Genomic DNA, 12,837 nt, shown 5'->3' with positions numbered 1-12,837 from the left:
CCTGCCGGGACGTGCAGTCAGGGGAGGCAGGGGAGGCAGTGCCTCCCCTGTCATTAATGATTAATATAATAAAATAATACAAAGAAAATACTTATGACACATATTATGTGTCATATGTATATGCTTTGTATTATTATAATACTTTGTTCTCCATTTTTCTCCGTTTATGAGGCACCAAGTGCGGTGCCTCCCGCTGCCTATACTATAGTATTAAACAGGGGGGCGGGCAGTGGGAGGGACCGAGCATCGGGCTGCAAAAGCCCATTTAAAAAAGGTGCATATACGGCACCTATAGCAGTGCCTCAGTGACAGGGACGTGCTTTCTGCCTACATGAAAGCACGCCCCTGTCACTGCGGCAGATGTGATTGGGGACAGTGGCGCCTCCTCAGTGACAGGGGCGTGCTTTCATGTAGGCAGAAAGCACGTCCCTTACTGTCACAGAGGGGTTTTATCTATACAGTAGTGCCGCTTATATAGGGGGAAGAGCCGGAGGCGCCGACTTGCATTGCCGTGATGGGGGGGGAGAAGATGCGCAAAGGGGCACGCTGATAGCTCCCGCTGCTATCAGCCTGTGCCCAGGCTCGCTGGCGGATTTAGGGGGGGGGGCACCCGGGCACGTTTTAGCTGTTCTGCCGCGCTTGTAGTGACAGTGTGGCTGCCGTCACCTGAGCCGCTCAGCAGCTGCTGCTGTGGGGTCCTTCCCCCCACAGCAGCCTGTCAGTAAGACCCGACGCACTGCTGGGGATCTAGCTTCCGGGACTCCGGGGAATAGCCAGGGCCTCTCGACGGGGGACACAGCGCCAGCAGTAATCACTGGCTGCAGCTGGAGATGCCAGCGCAGCACAGCGAGTGGTCCGCACCGCTATTATTGAAGGGGGACTAGGCAGGTACTGTGTAAGGAGGCACTTTACAAAGTTTTTACTGTCGCCACCCACCTTCTCTCTCCCACTCCATGTCTGTTCAGCCACCTCTCTGTGTACCTAGCCCCCTACTCCCCCCTCACTTTCTCCCTAATCCCAGTCTTTTTCACCCTTTCTCCACAGCCTTTCCCGACCCTCTCCCCCTCCCTGTCTGCTCAGGCCCCTATCTTACCTTTCTGTCTCCCAAGCTTCCCCCATCTATCCCCCTTCCATCTCTCCCCCCCCCCACCCCCCCCCCCCCCGTTTCCCCACTCCCTGTCTGCTCAGGGCCCTCTATTACCTTCCTGTCTCACCTCTCCCACTCCCTGTCTCCCAAGCCCCCTCTAGACCCCCTCTTCACACACCCTGTCTTCTCAGCCCCCTCTCCCCACTCCCTGCCTTCTCAGTGCCCTCTCTTACCTTCCTGTCTCCACCCTCCAGGTTTCCATGGGGCCCTCAAAGTTCTAGTTATGCCCGTGCCACAGGGCATGCAGGGCCGCTCCCGGTAACAGGGTGTGGGACAGCCACTGCTGGAAAGAACTGTAAGCTCTGACAGCCAGGCAGAGAGCCAGGGGCTGCCCGGTTGTATTCAGAGCGCTGCACGTCCCGGCTATTAGAAATCTTGCGCTTCCGTCTCCCGGGTTCGCCAGCCAGTCAGGAGCCACCATTGCCGCTCCTGAGACCCAGCAGGCGGCAGCGCGAGATTTCAAATAGCCGGGATGGACAGCGCTGTGAATACAGCCGGGCAGCCCCTGGCTCTCTGCCCACCTGTCAGTGCCCACAGTTCTTCCTGGCGACAGCTGTCCCCTCGTTACCAGGAGCATGTATTCCCCCATGGCAACGAGCATGTATTCCCCCATGGCAACGAGCATGTAACCTCCCATGGCAATGAGCATAGAACACCTGGCAACAGTCACGTAATCCCACATGGCAGTCAGCATGTAATTCCACATGGCAACAAGCAATGTAATGCCGCATTGCAACGAGCATAGAACCCCTGGCATCAAGCATGTAATCCCACATGGCAACGAGCACGGAACCCCTGGCAAAGAGCATGTAGGTAAGCAGCATTTACAGTATGCAGCATAATTTGTAATAGGCATGGTGTGTGGCTTAACGTGTAATTATCATTATGGTGTAAATTTTTGGTGTCCCTGATTATGGTATTTATTGTGAATTTGGGCTTAATCTGTATGGTATTATGTGACTTTGGCTCATTTCGTTTGGCATCATGTGTAAAGAGCAAGTATAATGGGATCTACTATATGCATAATGTGTAGAAGTGGGATCTACTATATGCATAATGTGTAGAAGTGGGATCTACTATATGCATAATGTGTAGAAGTGGTATATGGTGTGGTACACTGCACTCAAGGACACGTCCCTTTTGAGTGGAGCGCAAAACTGTTTCTTCATGTTTGACACCAAGGTGGGTCTGTGTACTTTATATCCCAGGGCTCTCTGCTCTCCTCCTTTCCACTCCCCCTATTATGGTGCCCCCCCCCCCCCCCCTGTCATTGTCTCCTGGATCCGCCCCTGCCCAGGCTGATAGCTCCCGCTGTTATCTGGGCACCGGCAGGGGGGGGGCAGGATGGAAGGGGCGTGCGGAGCCAGGCTGATAGCTCCCGCTATTATCTGCCCACCGGCACACACAGTGCTACACGCGATCTCTCAGCCCGCACCATCTCCTGTCCAGTTCCTGTTCTGTGTCTTGATTCTGTCTCACAGCTGCCCAGGGACGTGCTGTGCTGCTTAGGTAAGCAGTATCTGTGAAAAAGGGTGCTGTGTGTGTGTGGCAATTGTGGAGGGAGGGGGCTGTGAGGTGTGTGTTTGCGTAAAGTAATAGAGGTGTGTGTATGTGTAAAGTAATAGAGGTGTGTGTATGTGTAAAGTAATAGAGGTGTGTGTATGTGTAACGTAATAGAGGTGTGTGTATGTGTAACGTAATAGAGGTGTGTGTATGTGTAACGTAATAGAGGTGTGTGTATGTGTAAAGTAATAGAGGTGTGTGTATGTGTAACGTAATAGAGGTGTGTGTATGTGTAAAGTAATAGAGGTGTGTGTTTGTGTAAAGTAATAGAGGTGTGTGTATGTGTAAAGTAATAGAGGTGTGTGTATGTGTAAAGTAATAGAGGTGTGTGTATGTGTAAAGTAATAGAGGTGTGCACTGTATCTATGTGTTTCTGTAAAATAAGTGAAGTATATGGGCCAAATGTACTAGCCTCTGTGTTCAGTGGTTGTGCAGGATGCCGGCTAAACTCGAGGTTCTTTTAAAGAGGCAGACATTTACAAGGCAAACCCATCTCTTGTAAATGATTGCCCTCTTAAAAAAACCTCGGAGTTCAGCTGGCATCCTGCACAGCCACTGAACACAGTCTAGTACATTTGGCCACAAGTGTTTTTTTTTTTTTTTTAGTAGAAGAGGTATGTGGGCAGACCCCGTGACGGCTTGGTGGAGCCAGCGACGAGGGGGTTTGTGGCAAGTGCTGGGGTCCGGGTTGCTTCTGCGCTGTCAGGCAGGAGCTGCTCTGCCGGTCTCTCTGCTGCTTATGCAGACGGCAGCTCCCACACCTGTTTGTCAGGGCTGAAGCAACCCGGACCCAGCCCTCCCCCCAGACCCCCTGGTCGCTGACTCCACCAAGCCAGTGCCTCACCAACCACTAACCTCACCGCACGTCACCGAAAACCTGGCCCACTGGACTGTTTCCAAGGCGGCTGCCATGAGGCCCAGTATTTTCATACAGTCATGAGATAGTACTACTGACTTCTTTAACATCATATTGACTTGTTGAATCAATTTCGCTCTCCTGATTGGGGTCAATGCCACATTCATCAGTTGCGAGTCTATTACCACTCCTAGATATTGAATTCTCTGGGTTGGTACTAACTGACTCTTTTTTTGATTTATCAGCCATCCATGCTGTTCTAAACACTGAATTACCCTTTCCGTGTGTCGGGCCACTACATCTTCTGACTTTGCCATAATCAGGATATCGTCCAAGTAAGGCCATAGTTTTATACCTTCTTGTCTTAATTTCGCCATGAGGACCACCAGCACCTTTGAGAATGTCCGTGGCGAAGTTGAAAACCCGAAAGGAAGTGCTGTAAACTGATAACTTGTTCCTAATACTCGGAAACGAAGAAATTTCCAATGACATTCGAATATTGGAACGTGTAAGTACGCGTTCTTGAGGTCGATGGACATCATAAAGTCCCCCTGACCTATATCTCTATCACTCGGCATGGACCCAGCAGTCCCTGGAAAACTTTGCTAAAGCCGCAAAGACTGATTCTGAGTACCCATTGCTGGCAATGGGAACCATATTGCTCTGGCCATCTATAGGGGTATAGGCCATAGGGTCAGAATTCATTGTGTAGAACCCTGAAGGTCAACATGCATCAAGGTTGACACACCTGTAGGTCGACATGGGCATGGGCGACAGTCAAAAGAAATGGGGTTTTTCATTTTTTTAATCCCGAATGTCAACACAAGGACACTAAAAAAGTGTACTGCGTCCCCTTGCATGGTGAGTGTAGCTTCGGGTATGGTGCCTAGCTACACTTGGCAGACTATTTTATTCTCCCACCACGCCCCAGTGGTTGATCGGGCAAGAAATACCGCCTGTCGGCTCAAAAAGAGTGTGAAAACTCCCATGTCGACCTTTTGACTGTTGACCTAATGCATGTTTCAACCCATCTATACTGTAGATGGCATAAGCAGTACAGTAAGTTTACCAATGATTGTTAAATTCAGAAATATCAGATTATTACCGGGTAACATGCTTTCCTCTACTCCACCATGGCAGCCATTACTTATTGGTTTCTCCCTTCTGGGTAGTACTTCAGAAAAGAAAAAAGACACCAGCCCCTATAAGAAGGCTCCACCTCCAGGATCCGGTGTCTTGAATTCTCCAGCTTTAATATAAAACACAATTACAGTATTCCACATAACACATGACACTCAACAATACATAGGGAAGGGAATATATGCTGCCATGGTGGAGTAGAGGAAAGCATATTACCAGGAAATAATCTGATATTTCCTCTACCTCCCCCATAGCAGCCATTACTTATGGGTTATACCCCAGCAGTTCACTTTCGGGAGGGTATACTTACAACCAAATGGAAACTTGCTGCTTCTTTTGGCTTTAAATAACTGTAAATAATAATTTAGAATCCTCTTCTTTCTTTCTCACAATGCCGCACTAAGAACTTTTCTCCTGAACTTAGCATCGGATGATGACATTACATCGATTCTGTAATGCTTTGTAAAAGTATGTATAGAGGACCATCCTGACGCTTTATACAGTTCAGCCACTGAGGCGGATCCTTTCTCAGCCCACGATGATGCTACTGCTCTTGTGGAATGAGCCTTCAGGCTCTCTGGTGGTTCCCTCTGTCTTACCTCATATTCTTTGAGGATACAGTCCTTTATCCACCTTGCTAATGTCAATTTCGAGGCCATTTGCCCCTTTCTACTACCACTTGTCAAAAGGAAAAGATTTTTGACTCTACGAATATCCTTTGTTCTCTGGACATAAATATTTAGAGCTCTTTCCACATCTAGTTTATGTAAGCGACTTTCTTTGTCGTTTGCGGGATTCACACAGAAAGATGGTAAGACGATCTCCTGATTTATGTGAAATTCTGTCACAACCTTTGGTAGGAATTGAGGGTTAGTGCGCAAAACTACCCTATTTTCAAAGAAATTTAAGAAAGGCTCTTCCGCCCACAGCGCTTGTAACTCCGAAATTCTTCTTGCGGAAGTAATTGCTACCAAGAAAATAACTTTCCATGAAAGGAACTTCAATTAAATCTCATGGAGAGGCTTAAAAGGTGCTTTCAGAAGCACCCCTAAAACCAAATTCAAGTCCCATGGTGCTAGAGGTGACCGGAACTTAGGCTTCAGTCTTCTTACTGCTTGTATAAATCTGCGGACATACCGGTCCCCTGCCAAGTCCCAGTCTAACATTGCCGATAAGGCCGAAACTTGTACTTTCAGCGTACTCAAAGACAATCCCATCTGCAGTCCTGTTTGCAAAAAACTTAATACGGAAGATACACATTCCGTGGAGGTTGTTGCCTCTCTTTGCACTGTGTCACATACCTTTTCCATACTTTGTAATATGAAGACGAGGTGGAACTTTTTCTAGCCTTGAGTAGAGTTTGTACTACTACTTTCTCAAATCCCCTCTCTGTCAGTGATTTGGTCTCAACAACCATGCCATCAGCTTCCAAGTCGGCGGCTGTGGTTGGTGCACTTGACCCTGAAATAGAAGGTCGGGCATTGATGGAAGTGTCCAAGGCTCTTCCACCGCCATCTGACATACTGTAGCGAACCATGCTCTCTGCAGCCAGTACGGAAACACCGCTATCACTTTCACCCATTCTCTCTGTATTTTCCGTAATAATCTTGAGAGTGCCGGAATTGGAGGACGTACATATGCTCGCGTCATCCACCATGTCACTGTTAGGGCATCTACTTGCTCTGCCTGCAGATCTTTGAATCGGGAAAAAATTATCGGTACCTTCCTGTTCTCGGCTGTGGCCATGAGGTCGACCTGTGGCCATCCCCATTTCCTCACCAGCATACCGAAAACATTGTTGTTGAGTGACCACTCTCCTTGTAGGCACGTTCTTCTGCTTAGTTCGTCTGCCAAACAATTCTCTTTCCCTGCCAAGAACACTGCTGTTATGTTTAAGACGTACCGTTCGGCCCAGTACAGCAGCCTTTATGCAACATCCATAAGATTCCGACTTCTTGTGCCCCCTTGTCGATTTTTATAGGCCACCACGGCCCGGTTGTCCGACCTTACGATGACCTTCCTACCCTGTATCTGTTGCTGAAACTGGCGACATGCCCTGACCACTGCTTCCATCTCTCTCACGTTGGAATGTGCTCTCTGCCATGACACTGACCACTCTCCTTGCGCTATTTTTGAGCCGCAAGTTGCACCCCAGCCTACTTGGTTATAACAATCTGATCCATTAAGGCAAATGATCTTCCTTCTTGCAAACGAACCTCGTCTGACCACCAGTCCAAATCTAATTTTGCAGACCTTGTCCGAACTATCCTTTGGGTCAGGTTTTTGCTGTCCTTGTTCCATTGAGCTAGAAAACAAGCCTGCAGTTTCCTCATATGAAACCTGGCCCACTGGACTGTTTCCAAGGCGGTTGCCATGAGGCTCAGTATTTTCATACAGTCTTGAGATAGTACTACTGACTTCTTTAACATCATATTGACTTGTTGAATCAATTTCGCTCTCCTGATTGGGGTCAATGCCACATTCATCAGTTGGGAGTCTATTACCACTCCTAGATATTGAATTCTCTGGGTTGGTACTAACTGACTCTTTTTTTGATTTATCAGCCACCCATGCTGTTCTAAACACTGAATTACCCTTTCCGTGTGTTGGGCCACTACATCTTCTGACTTTGCCATAATCAGGATATCGTCCAAGTAAGGCCATAGTTTTATACCTTCTTGTCTTAATTTCGCCATGAGGACCACCAGCACCTTTGAGAATGTCCGTGGCGAAGTTGACAACCCGAAAGGAAGTGCTGTAAACTGATAACTTGTTCCTAATACTCGGAAACGAAGAAATTTCCGATGACATTCGAATATTGGAACGTGTAAGTACGCGTTCTTGAGGTCGATGGACATCATAAAGTCCCCCTGACCTATATCTGGAATTATCGACTTGACCGATTTCATCTTGAATGGCCTGATCTGTAGTAGTTTGTTTATTTATAAGGCGCCACAAAGTGTCCGCAGAGCCGTACATAGCAAACAAAAAACAAATTACAAGGTAACGTACAGGGTGTGTTGATAAAATACAGCATAAATAGGGGTATGCAAAAGAATTTGAACAGCGCAATAGTTTTGAGAAACGATTGAACAATTTATTTAACAACAATACATGTATACATAATAAGGTACAGTATTAAAAACTGGGGTTTGTAGAATAAAAAATGAAGGGTGGGTAGGTATAAAATTGAGGGGGTCCCCCTGCAAATGAAATATGGCTGGAGAGTCCGTTCCTATATATCCCTTGGATTAGGTTGATCAAAGCAAGTATAGTTACCACCCTGATGGGTATGGAATATCCTCGTCCGAGTGTCCACTTATCGGCCCAAGTTGGCACAAATTACCGATGGTGGAGTGTTGGCGGTATATTCGGTTGCTCCCAGGAAAGATGTTAGTAGGTGTATTACCAAGAGCTGGTCCTTTCAGTGGAGACACGAGGAGACGGTATCCTAGGGTGGTATTTGTATATCCAGGGAATGGTTCGGGCTGCAATCCAGTAGGGTAAAAGTAACCGCAGGGGGGGATGGGTTCCCCAGTAGCTCCCTCGGTTACTTTTACCCTACTGGATTGCAGCCCGAACCATTCCCTGGATATACAAATACCACCCTAGGATATCGTCTCCTCGTGTCTCCACTGAAAGGACCAGCTCTTGGTAATACACCTACTAACATCTTTCCTGGGAGCAACCGAATATACCGCCAACACTCCACCATCGGTAATTTGTGCCAACTTGGGCCGATAAGTGGACACTCGGACGAGGATATTCTATACCCATCAGGGTGGTAACTATACTTGTTTTGATCAACCTAATCCAAGGGATATATAGGAACGGACTTTCCAGCCATATTTCATTTGCAGGGGGGCCCCCTCAATTTTATACCTACCCACCATTCATTTTTTTATTCTAAAAACCCCAGTTTTTAATACTGTACCTTATTATTATGTATACATGTATTGTTGTTAAATAAATTGTTCAATCGATTCTCAAAACTATTGCGCTGTTCAAATTCTTTTGCATTCTCCCCATTTTTCACGGGACTAACTACCCCGTTTATCGAACAGCTGCAGGCTAAGCTCACTTGTGACATTGCGCCCCCTAGTTCTGACCCCTAGGGGACAGTCCTACTACATTCTTCCCTATAAATAGGGGTATAGCTGGTAGAACTAAAATCAGCATCAGTTCTGAAGTAGATGTCGACATTTTCGAGGAGATTGAAGAAGTAGAGGAAGGGAAGAACAGGGCAGAAGCACTGGTGAGGTAAATAGGTAGGGTGAGTACGTGAGGAAGCAGGGCCCTACTCATAAGGAGGTGGGTGGACAAATGAAAAACAACAGTAGGAATAGATGGGAACAGATGGAGGGGTAGGGTAGGCAGAATAGGAGGAGCGAAAGAGGTTAGGAGGAGGAGGGATAGGCTAGTCGGAAGAAGTGGGTTTTGAGGGAGCGCTTGAAGGAGTTAAGGGAATCAGAAAGCCTGATGGGTGGTAGGAGGTTGTTCCAGTGCAGGGGGGCAGCACAAAAGAAGTCTTGGACACGGGAGTGGGAGGAGGTGATTAGGTGAGTGGTCAGGTGGCGGTCGGTGGCAGAGTGAAGAGAACGGGAGGGAGTGTGGATAGAGATCAGTGAAGAGAGGTAAGGAGTGGTGGAGGAGGAGAGAGCCTTGTAGGTGGTGGTCCAGAGTTTAAAGAGAACTCGGAAAGGAATGGGGAGCCAGTGAAGAGATAGACAGAGGGGGAAGGCGGAGGTAGAGTGGCGGGAGAGGAAGATGAGCCTAGCAGCGGCGTTAAGAATGGATTGGAGAGGGGCAAGAAGGGCGAGAGGTAGCCCGGAGAGAAGGATGTTGCAGTAGTCAAGGTGGGAGATGAGTGAATGAGAATTTTGATTTTACCATCTTGTTGAGACGTCTGAGATCTAGGATGGTATGGAAGCCTCCGGATGCTTTTTTTACAACGAAAAAACAGGAATACCATCCTTGATGTTCCTGACCCTTTGGAACTACTGTGACTACATCCTGAGCCACCATTTCTTTCAGACTTAATAGCAATGCATCCCTTTCTTCTCTTTCCCTGGGAATAGGAGATTTCACCATTAGAGTTCCCGGACGTCTTCTGAAGTCTATCTTGTATTCTGATTGAATAATTTCTAGGACCCACCTGTCCGTGGTGGACCCTTGCCGGGCCTGATAAAATTGCAGCAACCTGGCCCCTACCCTTTGTGGGCTGGCGTCATTGCTGATCCTTTCTGAAGGGGAATTTTCCCTCTTTGCCCCTTTGGGCACAAAAATTTGCCCTGGACATCCAAGTTCCCCTTCTATAGGCCTTACATGACCTGTAGTTTCTGACCTCTCTGTAGTCTTGTGGCTGAAATCTGTTAAACTTATTTGGTACATTTTTAGTGGCCTTGTCTTGAGGCAGCCAGACTGACTTTCCACCTGAAATCTTAGTTATCAGGTCATCCAATTGTTTCCCAAACAAATAGTCTCCCTGGAAGGGAAGAGACAGCAATTTATTTTTAGATTGGATGTCTGCGGCCCACGGCTTTAACCACAAAGCTCTCCTAATGGCCGCTGTAGTAGCCCCTGACCTGGCAGCTAGACGCACAGAATCCATGGATGCTTCACATAAAAACTGGACTGCCAACTGTATATCTTGAATCATCTTGAGCAGCTCCGACCTCTTTATCCCACCCAGGACATCCCCTTTAAGCTGCTGACACTAGCCCCTGAGGACCCTGGATGTCACCGCCATTGCCACTGCCAGTTTCAAAGATGCGCCTGCCATCATATGCTGCCTTTTAAGGCCAAATTCAATTCTCTTTTCCATTGGATCTTTGAATATGTTAGCATCCTCTAATGGCAACGTGGTCTTTCTAGATAATCTAGAAATAGCTGCATCTACTCGAGGAGCCTCGTCCCAAAATAACACCTGCTCCTTTTTCAAAAGGATTACATTTCTGCTTGGTATTGCTATCCTTTTATCTGGGTGCTTCCATTCTTTAGAAATGACACCTTTGAAGGGTTGTGACAATGGAAAAGTTTTACTATTCCTCTTTTTATCCTTAAAAAGCATTTCCTGCAAATTAAGGTCCTCTGCGGGATCTTCTATGTTAAGTGACTTATGGATAAGTCTTAACAAATGATCAATCATGTCAGGATTAAAGTCAGAGTCTGACTTGTCCTGCAAATGATCCTCATCATCAACATCAGGATCCTGATCCAGAAAATGGACACTGCCGGTTTCCTCAACCAAATCCTCTAATTCATCACTCAAAACAACATGTTTCCTTTTAGACCTCATTTTGGAAAGATCATCTTTGGTGACAAACGTATCCGACAGTGATTTCTTCAGCATTTCTACCAAACTGCCCATCTGCACCATTGGTATCTTCTGCGGGGTCTTACATGCCTCACATAGGTTGCCCATATGTTTTTCTGGTAAAACTTTATCACATGCATTGCATTTAGTCACATGAGGCCTTTTATGCTTGGCTTTAATATCCTTTTCTTTGCTGGTCTCAGACCTAACAACAGAACACACTGTCCTTAGTGTTTAACCTTACAGCATAGTGGTGCAATAAAAAAAATACAAAATGACAAAATGCCAAGCACCACCTGACAAAAATCCAAGGCTTACCCTGACTTTTTAGCTGCTTGCCGATTCCCCTCCTCCATATTTATAGGCGGTGCGCACTACAGGGCATATGAAATATACAAATTCAAACCCAGGGAGCGCCGGAGCGCCCCTGGTGAGTCGGGGTGGGGGCGCCCCGGTGCCGGGGGAGGGGGGGGGTACCTGTCCTGCGGCGCTGTACGGTGCCGGGGGAGGGGGTTACCTGTCCTGCGGCGCTGTGTATTTAAAGCTGGCGGCGGAGGCAGCGAGGGGTCCCTGCAGTCAATTAGAAATAACGAGCGCTATCCGCCGGGCTATGCGGAAGCGATTCTTTTGTGAAAACACTGGCCGCACGCTGATTGGCTGAGATCAGCGTGCGCCGTGCTGCCAGTGTTTTCACAACAGAAGCGCTTCCGCATAGCCCGGCGGATAGCGCTCGTTATTTCTAATTGACTGCAGGGACCCCTCGCTGCCTCCGCCGCCAGCTTTAAATACACAGCGCCGCAGGACAGGTACCCCCACGGCACGGGGGGGGGGGGGGGGCAAAATGCCGCCCTCCAGTGGCCGGCGCCCTAGGCAAATGCCTAGATTTGCCTAGTGGTGGCGCCGGCCCTGTTCAAACCACATTCCTTTGGTGTAACCCACTAGACAAAAAATGCACTCCAGGTTTAATGCTTGTACCTGCTGATTTGCTGGGTTTTGCACAGAAAGATCCTTTTACCACAGAGACCAATCCTAGTTAATGCGCCCAGTCCTCCTTAGTGCGCCATCTCCTACATGCAATAATCCTGTATTATAGCCAACACACAGCCGACTAACGTTGGTGATACAGTGTAATTGCATGAGCCTGCTCACCAGTCCCCAGAGTCTCCGGTCCCATCGTCTGCTTCAGCGTCCCTGCGGCATCCAGCACTTCTCCTCCAGCGTATAACTAGTTCTTAAATGGGACCTATGGTTCTTTATCAAAGCCTTTCAGCTCTCATTATAACCCACTGCTTCATGCTTGCTGTCACTCTGTACTTTCCATATCAGGAAGCATAACTAATGAGATCTGAATAAGAGTCACTGTGAGTTCACAGAACAGTCCTCCAAAAGTGGGATAGTCCTGCCAAAAAGAAGATGGTTGGTACAGTACTTATGCTTCACTATGAGAGATAGCAACAATCATTTTATTACCTTGAACTGTAAAATCATTACATTATTCCCAGCTTCAGTTATCAGTGTAGTATTTCTCATTATGCATGCTTGACACAATCTACTGTTATAACTGTTATTGGGCAGCATCAGGGGCTAGTGATTACCCACATATTCATTTCCAGTGTATCGCCGTGTACACACTAGGCGATTTGTGTACCCAGCAATATTGGTGGTGGCGAGGACCAGGTGCAGCGCTGGTATCAGCAAGTACATACACACTTGGCGATGCTGGCAGGGTGGGAGCAATGGCGTAGAGGGCACGTTAGCAATGCTGCAGAATGGTCCTCGTTAAAGAGGTCCTCCATCATCTGTACTGAACAGACA

This window comes from Crinia signifera, chromosome 19 (genome assembly GCF_055691185.1).
Source record: "Crinia signifera chromosome 19, ASM5569118v1, whole genome shotgun sequence".
Classification (NCBI taxonomy): domain Eukaryota; kingdom Metazoa; phylum Chordata; class Amphibia; order Anura; family Myobatrachidae; genus Crinia; species Crinia signifera.
Note: the sequence above shows the minus strand (reverse complement) of the source record.